The 11,531-nt window shown below is 35.7% G+C and overlaps 1 long non-coding RNA gene across 1 annotated transcript; it reads right to left on the minus strand.

Annotated features, from left to right (window-relative positions):
* Positions 1 to 2,709: 2,709 nt before the first annotated feature.
* Positions 2,710 to 11,058, minus strand: LOC139430236 (uncharacterized). Its single transcript, XR_011640697.1, has 2 exons — positions 10,984 to 11,058; positions 2,710 to 3,676 (listed from the first exon to the last, which is right to left on the minus strand). It is a non-coding gene; the product is annotated as an uncharacterized lncRNA (long non-coding RNA).
* Between the last annotated feature and the right edge of the window lie 473 nt (positions 11,059 to 11,531).

The raw sequence follows: 11,531 nt of genomic DNA on the forward strand, positions 1-11,531 counted from the left end.
AACGAAAATAAAGATCAAAGCTTTAGTCACTTCGTTGATGAACCTTTGGAATGTTTGAGCAGCATTGCGTAATCCAAAAGGCATCCGTAAAAATTCAAAGAGTCCAAAAGGTGTTGTAATTGCAGTTTTATAAATATCTTCTTCTGCGACTGGGATTTGGTGATAAGCTCTAATTAAATCAATTTTAGAGAAAATGGTACATCCATGAATTTGCAAGTTAAAATCTTGAATATGTGGTAAGGGATATCTATCTGGTATTGTAAGAACATTCAGTTATCTATAGTCACCACAAGGACGCCAGTCTGCAGAATCTTTTTTTACTAACCATGTTAAGAGCTGAAGTAACAGATGGTGCGGACGGTCGACAAATACCATATTCTACCATCTGTTCAAATTCTGGTTTAGCAATTTTATATTTGTTAGCGTCTAGCCGACGAGGGCGACAAAAAGGAAGATGTCCTTTAGTAATAATATGATGACGGACGGAATGTTTTATTGGAGAAGAGAAATTAGATGTAGAAATCAAATTTGGATAGTTCTTAATTAATTGGGTGTATTTCGTTTCAACAACAAACAGGACTGGACTTCCTATCCAATCACCCAGTTATGGTCGTGGGTGATTTTAATGTCCCATCTTATTCGTCTTCTGACGGCAGGGATCGTTTTGGACTTGCTCTCCAGAACTGTGAATCGTTCTGCAACTTTAGTCAACTTAATGCAGTGCTCAACCACAACAACCGATTACTGGATCTAGTTTTTTGTAATTTCTCGTGTACTGTCATACGTAATTTCGATCCTATAGTGAACGAGGATCGTCATCATCCCGCACTTCGGGCTACATTTTCTTGCTTGGACTCAACACCTGATTTTGAAGCCTCCAATGATGCCCCAAGTTATAATTTTAGAAGAGCGAATTTCCCACTGCTTTATGAATTACTTTGTGCCACTGATTGGTCTGCAGTTACGAATGTGGGTGATGCTGAACTTAGTTGTGCAGCATTTTATGATCTGATTTATAGAGCTGTTGATGTTGCTGTACCGAGGTGCAGAGTTTTTGGTGGCGGTGGAAGAAGGTACCCTGCCTGGTTCACTGTGGACATAAAGGTAAACCTTCGACTTAAGGAGGGCATGCTTAAAAAATATAAACGATATGGTACTGCCCATTATCTTGAATTATTCAAACGTTATCGTACGCTTACAAAGCCTCTGATAAGCGCTGCTTACAGTCAGCACATGCTTGAAACTGAAAATGCAATTCGTCGTGACGACCCTAAAACTTTTTGGGGGTATATACAGTCCAATTTCTTTAAGTAGCAAAATTGCGCGTAAAGTTAGAAACAATTGAAGGGTTCAGAGGAAAAACGTGATAAGTCCAATATTTCATTAATTGATCTAAATGATTGAATCTTGTAGTAAAAATTACGACCTACAAGATGATCAATGAGTTTTAGATGAAAACATGTTTAGTCTTGAGATATTCACAAAATAAGTTTAGATGTACAGGGGAAAAACATGGTAAGTCCATCTAAAACAGTATAAAAAACCGTTAAGTCCAAAAAAAAACATAATTCTTTGTGGTTAATAGTATCCCAAGATATGTTAGCAGACTTTTTTTAGTCCATTTAAACGAATAAAAAATATATACTGACAACAATATTTAGGTTGGTATTACTTGTCATTATGTATCGCGGCATTAAGCCCTAAATAACTATTATTGTTAATATTATTGTTGCAACAAAACGTGTTCTTTTTCGCCTTGACGACGTAATCAACACATTGTTAGTGACAATATAGTAGTTCTGTGGTTTTTGTGTTGTATAATATCTCAAAATGTCTGAAAGTCCATCTGTAGGTTTAAGTGAAGATGATAGCGGTGGATGTAAAGAGTTGAAGACAAAGAAAAGAAAAATATTTGGAAGAATGACTGAGGTCGGTAAGAAATTGCGGTTACAAACCCATGAAACAGGAAGAGCCTGCACATGCAAGAAAAAATGTTTTGAACAACTAGTATCTAAAAAAAGTAAAGAAAAAATTATTAATCATTTCAATAAATTAAAGTCAAATGACGAACAAAATTTGCATTTGGCAGGATTAATATCTATATTGCCAATTCGGCGAAGAAGGAACAGAAAACCGGAAGCAGAAGTGTTATTTCGGGAAGCTAGTTACTGTTAAGGTCCGTATTCACCAAAAAAGCGAACATGAACAAGCAAGAGCGAGCGAGCATTCGTTACTAATAGTCGCTGTGTGAGTACCAGTAAGCGACCGAGCAAACATTTGTTCGTTATTGTTTTCGAAAGATCGAGCCGGTGTCGGTACATCAAAGAGAAGCCGTATTCTGGTTTGTTTGGTGTGGACGAGAATATTTACTCCACTGAGCGGTTGGTGACCGACGGGTGTGATTTGATTTAAAAGAAATTTATATCAATACTTGGATTAACCTATTTCACAATGGAATGGTCTAATGACAACGTGTTAAAATTAATTGAAGGTTATAGGGAACGGCCTATTTTATGGGATCAGTCAAATAATTTTTACAAAAATAAAAATCGAAAGGAGGATTGTTGGACCGAATTAGCTGAAATGTTTGGGACTGATAGCTCCGAAATTAAAAAAAAGATGCAGTCGCTTTTGGCCTCATTTAGGAGGGAAAAACAAAAAATTAAAACCAAATCAGGAATGGGGACAGAGGAAACATATAACACGAAATGGTTTGCGTTTAGTAGTTTACTGTTTTTGAAAGATAAAAATACACCCCATCAAACGCAGGATACAGAAAGTGTGGTACGTAAGTTTTGTCTTTTATTATTTTTTATTTGAGAACGAATTAAAGAACATACAACAGGCCTTTTAAAGATTATGCATAAAAATCTTGCCATGGTACACGTCCTGCAGTTGCAAAATATTCTGCAAACTGTTGTCTATTCTCTTTCGTCACGGATGAGGTCTTACGGGCAACTTTTCTTATGGGGATGAGTGATGATGTTGTTCCGCTGTCTTGCTTCCAGCTACCATTTGCAAGTACTCCCTTAACTTCAGAGTCTAAACTTCGTTGGTGTGTGTAGATATAGCGAGAGGATTTACTTTTTCTTAAATAATTATGCAAATGAACACAAGCTAACACAATTTTTTGAACTTTTTGTGGTTCTAGCAAAATCGGCTTTCTCAAAACTCTAAAGACTGCTGTTATAATACCGAATACGTTTTCGACTATCCTTTTAGCCCTTGACAATCGATAATTGTATATTCGTTCAATAGAGCCTTTCTCATTAACACCAGGGTATGGTTTCAAAATATGGTTGTGCAGAGGAAATGCATCATCTGCAACAAATACGAAAGGTAGTGATAGGTCGGTATTTGGTAAAACATTGTTTGCAGGTAAATGTAGAGTGCCTTCTTGCAACTTTTTGAAAAACGATGTATTTCTTATAACACCGCCATCTGATATTCTTCTCTGGCACCCAACATCAGCAAAAGTAAAGCAATAATCTGCGTCAACAATAGCCATTAAAACTATACTAAAGGTACTTTTATAATTATAAAATTCACTTCCACTCTTTCTTGGTGCTTGTATTACTACATGTTTACCACCTAGAGCGCCGACACAATTAGGAAAATTCCATAATTCCTCAAACTGCTTTGCAATATGCAACCAATCTTCTTCAGTTTATGGCAACTGTAAAAAACAAATCGAATCATTTAGGTACACATGCCTTTTGTATTGCAGATAAATGCGGTGGTGGATAATACACGACAAGTAAGCAACAGTGAAGAAACAACAAACAATGATGCAGAGCAAATTGGCACCGGTGCTACTGCTGAAGAGAAGGCTAAGGAGCCAATTTTTGCAGAAACGGCTAAACGGCGTAAACTATTTGTAGCTCCGAAAAGCACCCCCAAAAAATCAAAAGAAGATCCCCGAGTGACTGAGGCATATTCCGTGCTGTCCAGTTTAAAACAAAAAATGTTTGAAAACCCTAGGGACGACTGTTGTGTGTATGGCGAACATATAGCTTTAAAGCTACGCAGTTATGATACCACGACTCGCGCAAATGTACAGCACCACATGAACAATATCCTTTTTAATGCGGATATGGGGCAATACGCCCAATTTTATCACCACCAGAGGTCATCTCCTGCGTCATCTTATGAAGTACTCTCCCAAAGCACCACACCTTCTCCTGCTCCCTCAGTGCCTTCAGAGAGGAATTTGCAAGGTCAAATTCCAATCGAGATGGAATAATGTTTCCAACAGAGGAAACTTATGGAAGTACACTTTCAACTTTTTTTTCAAATTACGATAATAATTAAATTGATTGATTAAATTGACAAAGTGTTTCACTTACCTTTACATTATCTTGTAATACCTCAACAATAGCGTTACAAACTTCTGGTACTATTTTTGATATAGCCTGTTTAGATATCTTAAAGGTGTACATGAGCGAAGTGTAGGAATCTCCTGTAGCCAAGAATCGTAGTGTTACGGCTAGTCGCTCTATTGCAGGAATTGCTCTTCGATAGTTCGTATCACTTTTCATTATTTTTAATTCAACAAGTTGTAGTAAATTTACAAAATCCTCTCTAGACATTCTGCAGAAATTTTTAAACAGACCATAATCTTCCTCGATTGATAGCTCTCTTAATAAATTACTACCGCTATATGCACTTCTGTTTCTCAACAAAGTTACTTGCCACCACCTCTTCGGCATCTTTTTTTTACGTTTTAACAAATCATGTAATATAATGAATGCCGCACTTGCACAAATTAACTCGTCGTTTTGGTCAACCATATTTGTAGTACCTGCTCGCCACTGCCAATCGATCAACTGCGAACAAGAACATATTCGGGCTGGTGTGGACACAAAGCGAGCATTTATAAAAACCACGAGCAAACTTCCGCGAACACGAGCAAACGTTTGCTCATGTTTGCTTTTTTGGTGAATACGGACCTTTATAAAGTCCGCGTAGTCATGGATGAAAATGTGGAAGAAAAAGTTGTCTGTAAGGTAGCATTTATGGCTCTGCATGGTATAGGGAGATCAAAAGTCGATTATATACTAGCATCATTAAAAAATTACGGAACAGCACCAAAGGATAAGAGAGGCAAACACAAAAATCGCCCCAACAAAATTTCTGAAGAGGTGAAGAGTGCTGTTCATGCTCATATTAAATCTCTGAAAGGAAGATCTAGTCACTACAGTTTGCTCGATTCCACTAAGACATATCTGCCTGAAGAATTAAACATCAAAAAGTTGTTTTTGATGTTTAAAGAAATTCATGGCGAACTGAAGATTTCTTATGAAACATATAGAACAATCTTCAATAATGACTTCAACATAGCGTTTGGTTACCCACGTACTGATACGTATAGCAACTGTGATGAGTTTGCAGCAAGAAAGAAGAGTTTGCTATCACAAATAAGCAATGAAACGGATAGGGAAAAACATTTAACACTTAAAATTGAACTCGATCGCAAAGCAATAGAAAATAAACTTCATCTTTTAAACGCAGATACCTTTTATAGAAAAAAGCGAAATTCTAGGAAGTCGTGTAAGAAATCTGAAACTAGAGAAGCAATCTGCTTAGATTTTGGTAAAAATTTGCCAGTCCCCAATATACCGACCAATGATGTTTATTATAAACGACAACTTTCTGTATTTGCTTTCAATATCCATATATTGTCAACTGGTGAAAGCGTGTTTTACGTCTACCCAGAAACTGTTGGTAAAGAGCAAAAAGATGATAAATGTGGGACTTACCGTTTTCTTGCATTGCAATTCTATTTGTTACCCTAGTCTGACTTTATTTACGCGTAGAACGCAAACATTTAAGAATTATCGTGTTCACAGAATCAATAAAAAATAAATTCGAATATTAATTACCATAGCAAAATCGAAGAATTACTTCCCATCGGCCTAGAAAAAGCCTGGTAACTTTAAAATAGTTCTCTTATGAAATTACGCATTTGTGACTTATCACGTTTTTCCCCTGGACCCTTCAATGACGAAGTTTTTGTCGTTCCGTATCGATGGCATCTACCCAATAAGAGGTATTGATTACTGTAGTCTGCTCACCCGTTTTGATATAATATCATTGTCAACCCGCAGAGTTGTAGTCGTGGTTAAATTTTTGTACAATCTGTTTCACAATTTAGTTGATTGTCCGCAGTTGCTTGCTAGGCTTAATTTCACTGTACCTAGACTCAACGTCAGATCATCGCGGTTGTTTTATTGTGATTTCAATAGATCATTGGTATCCCAGCGCTCGCCAGTCTCGTTAATGTGTACCTACTTTAATTTAATATCGGGAGATTGTGACCTTTTTTCTGATTCGTGGCCGGGTATTAGGGATCTTGTTGTTACACACTTTGGGGTGTTTTAGGCAGGTTTACTTGTTGCGCTGCACGTTCACATTTTGCATTTGTTTTTGTATTATATTATACACAAACAGCTTTGGGGATGGAATAGATGAACAGGTTATGGAGCCGATTTTTAATATCAACTAAAATATCAAAATGGGATAAAAAGTCTGCTCCAATGATTGGTCGAGAAACATCTGCTATAGTAAAAACGAATGGAAAAACTCTCCTGAGGTTTAAGTTAACTTTCAATAATTTTTTTCCATAAGCTGGAATTGTTGATCTATTTGCAGCTGTTAAAAAGGTGTCTTTATCCCTTTTAAAATCCGCAAACGTATTTCTCGGAATTACCGAAATATCTGCCCCAGTATCAATCAAAAAATTTAATTTATTTGGATGATAGAATATAAAAATACGAAAAAGTTTAGCAGATGTCAAATCATTACTATTTGAAGTTGAAACGTTTATTAGTTTTTTTGATTTTGTTTAGATGTAAATGATGCAAAATGAGTACACCAAGGACCCCCACATTTTAATGCATTATTATTATATTTATTGGGATAAAAACCAATGTTTTTGGGTCGAGACCTTTGATTATATATAATATTATATAATAATATATATAATATTATATAATATAATATTATATACAGGGTGTCCCACCTAAGTTGCCTCGGTCCATAGCCGAATTATGATTGAGTTTCTCGAAAAATGTTTCAGATAAAAGTTGAATCGAACCGTATTGTACATATTGTAAAATTAGTTTCAGTAATGGCGGACTTCCGCTTCTACCGGAAATGGATATCAACTTTGCTATTTTAAATGGAACATCCTGTATATTATTGCATTTTTGGATTCTTTGTGAAATTTCAATGGTACTTTGTTAAGGATACCTTAGGTCCAACTGGTATCGTTTTTGAATTATATGACGATTTTCGAAAAAAATGGCATTTGCAGCGTCTTATAAATTTGGTAATATTGCCGAAACTGTGAAAGCTAGAAAGATTTGGTTTTCTGTTTTGGATTAACAATAAAAGAACACACGTTTGCTAATAGAAAATTATGCATTTATATTACGGGATTCTTAAGTAGGGATCTGTAATTTTCGAACTTTTTAATCATGGATAACTTTTTTTTTTTAAATGGAACAATATACAAATTTTTGCATAACTGGATGTAAAATTTAATTTCCTTGCAGTTTTATACAGGTATCATGGTGTCTATCTTCAACGGTTTTGGATATATTCCCGATTTTTCAGTTTTTTACGATAGATATGTATTGCGAAGTAGGCTTAGGACTGGTAAAATGGAAGGTGTTTGACGCTTTGCAATACTATTAAAAATTGAAGTAGGCTTGGAAAACAAATTAGGTAAACTGTCATTACTGTTCCACGCATTAGAACTGTCATTAGTGTTCTACGCATTCGAACTGGTTTTCAAAGTATTATTTGTTATCATAATAATTAAGAATGTCACTTACGCGGAAAGAATTAGTCAATATGGTTTTCGTCCTCGGCGAATGTAACAAAAACGCTTTGTTAGCGTCAAGAGTTTACGCACAACAATATTCAGATAGGAGGCATCCAAATAGGAGGGCATTTCTGTCCTTACTGGAAAGATTTACAAATACTGGATCCGTAAAACGTACTAAGCGCAACCGTAATAACTCCGTACTTACGGATGAAAATCAGTTGCACGTATTGTTAGCTGTGCAAGAAAATGCAGAATCTAGTGTGCGTGAAATAAGTAGGAGGACAAACATCAGTAAATCTTCGGTACACAGGATTTTAAGAAAACATAATTATCATCCGTATCGAATCCAGTTGCACCAGGAAATTACTGAAGGCGATTTCGAAAGCAGGCTGTTATTCTGTCAGTGGGTAATTGAAAGAACTAATCTTGATGCGAATTTTTTCGGACAGGTGATGTTTTCGGATGAAGCTACCTTTCACAAAAATGGGTTTGTGAATCGTCATAATTGTCATTATTATGATACAACAAACCCCCATCGATTCCTTGCAACGCATAGCCAGTACAGATGGTCAGTGAACGTGTGGGCAGGTATCATTGGAACGCATATCATAGGCCCTTTCTTTCATAATCAACGTTTGACGGGTAGGATTTATTTAGAATTTTTAGAAAATAGTTTGGGCGTTCTGTTGGAAAATATTCCACTAGCTATTCGTCAGTGGATGTGGTTCCAACACGATGGTGCTCCACCGCACAATACCGCCCAAGTACGTCGGTATTTGGATGTGTCCTTTCCGGACCGCTGGATAGGACGAGGAGGACCTGTTAGATGGCCTCCGAGATCGCCAGATCTTACCTCTTGCGATTTCTTTTTATGGGGTTTCATTAAAAGCAAGGTTTATGAGACATCACCAACTACTCCTGACGATATGCGTCAACGTATTGTAAGAGCTTTTCAAGAAATCACACCAGAAATGCTCAGAAATGTTCAAAACTCCTTACAAAAACGATTTCTATTATGTAGTGAACAAAACGGACAACATTTTGAACATTTGATGCAACAGATGTTTCTTTATTTGTGTTTTGTTTCCAGTGGTCTTGTTGTGTTTTGTTGGCCACTTTTTAAGCATGCCAGTAATATTTCTGCCAGTCCCAAGCCTGGTAAAATGCGAGGGGAAGGTGGCCGACGTGGCGCTGCGAAATAAGTATCTATCGTTAAAAACTGAAAAATCGAAAATATCTCCAAAACCGTTGAAGATAGACACCATTATACCTGCATAAAACTGAAAGGAAATTAAATTTTACATCCAGTTATGCAAAAACTGGTATATTGTTCCATTTAAAAAAATTAAGTTATCCATGATTAAAAAGTTCGAAAATTACAGATCCCTACTTAAGAACTCCGTAATATAAGTGCATAATTTTCTATTAGCAAACGTGTGCTCTTTTATTGTTAATACAAAACAGAAAACCAAATCTTTCTAGCTTTCACAGTTTCGGCAATATTGCCAAATTTATAAGACGCTGCAAATGTCATATTTTTCTAAAATCGTCATATAATTCAAAAACGATACTAGTTAGACCTAAGCTATCCTTAACAAAGTACCATTAAAATTTCACGAGGAATCCAAAAATGCAATAATATACAGGATGTTCCATTTAAAATAACAAAGTTGATATCCATTTCCGGTAGAAGCGGAAGTCCGCCATTACTGAAACTAATTTTAAAATATGTACAATATGATTCAATTCAACTTTTATTTGAAACATTTTTTGAAAAACTCAATCATAATTCGGCTATGGACCGAGGCAACTTAGGTGGGACACCCCGTATAATTAAAGGTCGAGACCTAGAAGATGAACGATATCTAACAGGAGAGCGACCTCTATTGCTGTTTCTACAATTTGAACAGCTTGGGACAGGTTGACTGAAAAATCTTTGTGAATGGAACCAGAAAATATATTGTCATATATATAACAAGAAAATTTGATATTTTAAATAGTGTTTATCCACCCAGCCCTTTTCAACATAACCGCATCCTACTAAACCTACTAAAGGGAATATCGAAAAAATAAAATATGCCCCTTATTAGGAGCACACCATTCTACCACCTGTTCAAGTTCGAAATTTTTTGATCGGATAGTTTTTGAGAAAAAAGAAATCGTAAAGTGGACAAAATTTATCGCACCCTCAAAAATCTGGTGCTTTTTTCATTTAACTAACTCGCCATAAAAAGAAAACCGCCGAATCAAAATTTTTTAAATCACCTCGTAAAAACACAAATAGTCAAGGCAAGTTATTTGCGATACCTAAAAATCCAACTAATGAACGTTGTACCAAAACAGATAAAAATTCTAACATACAATATTATACAAACACAAACACTAATAACTACTATACACATAAAGACAAGATGAAACAAATTAATAAAGAACTAATCAATATCTTTGAAGTAACACCTAAAGATAAAACATTAACACGAAATCAATTAGCTACACAATGGGCTAAAGCTCAACTCACGTTTAACGTACAAAGCATGGACGTAATAACTTATACAAAAAACGGATACCTTTTAAAAACTAATGAAAACATTGAACAAACACAGAAACTTCTTGATATGCTATTGAGTGGAGGTATTATTGCAGAATATAAGAAAAGTCAACCATTCACTGAGTATATCAGTAGAAATACGGAAAACTCTTTCTCAGCCATTATTTGTAATCTAGAAATAGACATCGAAGATAATGATATAAGCACATACCTTAACAGAAAAATATCATTCATTGGTATTGTAAAAGAATTATTTCAAGACCTACAGACAAACCTACACGTAAAGTGAGAATAATAACGAACGATCACAAATCATACTAGACATTACTCAGGGAGGGAATTTATTTCATGTACAAACACTACGAAGTTATCGAAAGTAACGCGCCTCCACCTGCTCCAATTCCATGCAACAAATGTTCAGCTTTTACACATAAAACCGAAGACTGTAAGGAAAAGGTTAAATGCAACAAATGTCAGGGTGATCACAATACAGCCAAGTGCTCAACTAACAATCCAGAAAAATGTATAGGATGCGGGGAAATGGGCCATCAAGCATTGTCGTTCAGGTGCAAGAAACGTCCAACAAAACCTATAGAAGGCTTACCCACGATTCAATTGAAATCAGCAAACAAAAAAACTGAAGAGTTGGAGGAAAACATTATAAAACACTCCAGAATACACAACTCACTCACCATCCATGATTATATTAATGATACATATAAGTAGGAGTTTACCCAAGGGAGGGCGTCACTTGTCGGCCTCCCCACCATTCGCACACACACACATTTTTATTTTTTAAGAACATCAAGACCAGTCGAGAGAGTTCCGCCAAAGGCACCGTACGAAACATTTCTCAAGACGTGCAAAGACGAATTCATTGTTCATTTTTGTTATTATCAAACAGTTTATTTTAATATACGGTTTAATTCTAAAACGTGTTACATTAAAAGAAAATCCCTAGACAACATAAAGAAAGAGCCTACATATATGTATAAACGAATTAAATGAACCAAAAAATGTTAACCACCAGCAATAAATAATCCTCTGAACGAATGTTTACACTGTTTCATCATTCCCTTTCAAGATGACTTCTTGCACATTTTCCTTGTGTACATTCACCCATTTTTAATAATTGAAGACAACATTTTTGTG

The sequence above is a fragment of the Onthophagus taurus genome, chromosome 6 (assembly GCF_036711975.1).
Source record: "Onthophagus taurus isolate NC chromosome 6, IU_Otau_3.0, whole genome shotgun sequence".
NCBI classification, from domain to species: Eukaryota; Metazoa; Arthropoda; class Insecta; order Coleoptera; family Scarabaeidae; genus Onthophagus; species Onthophagus taurus.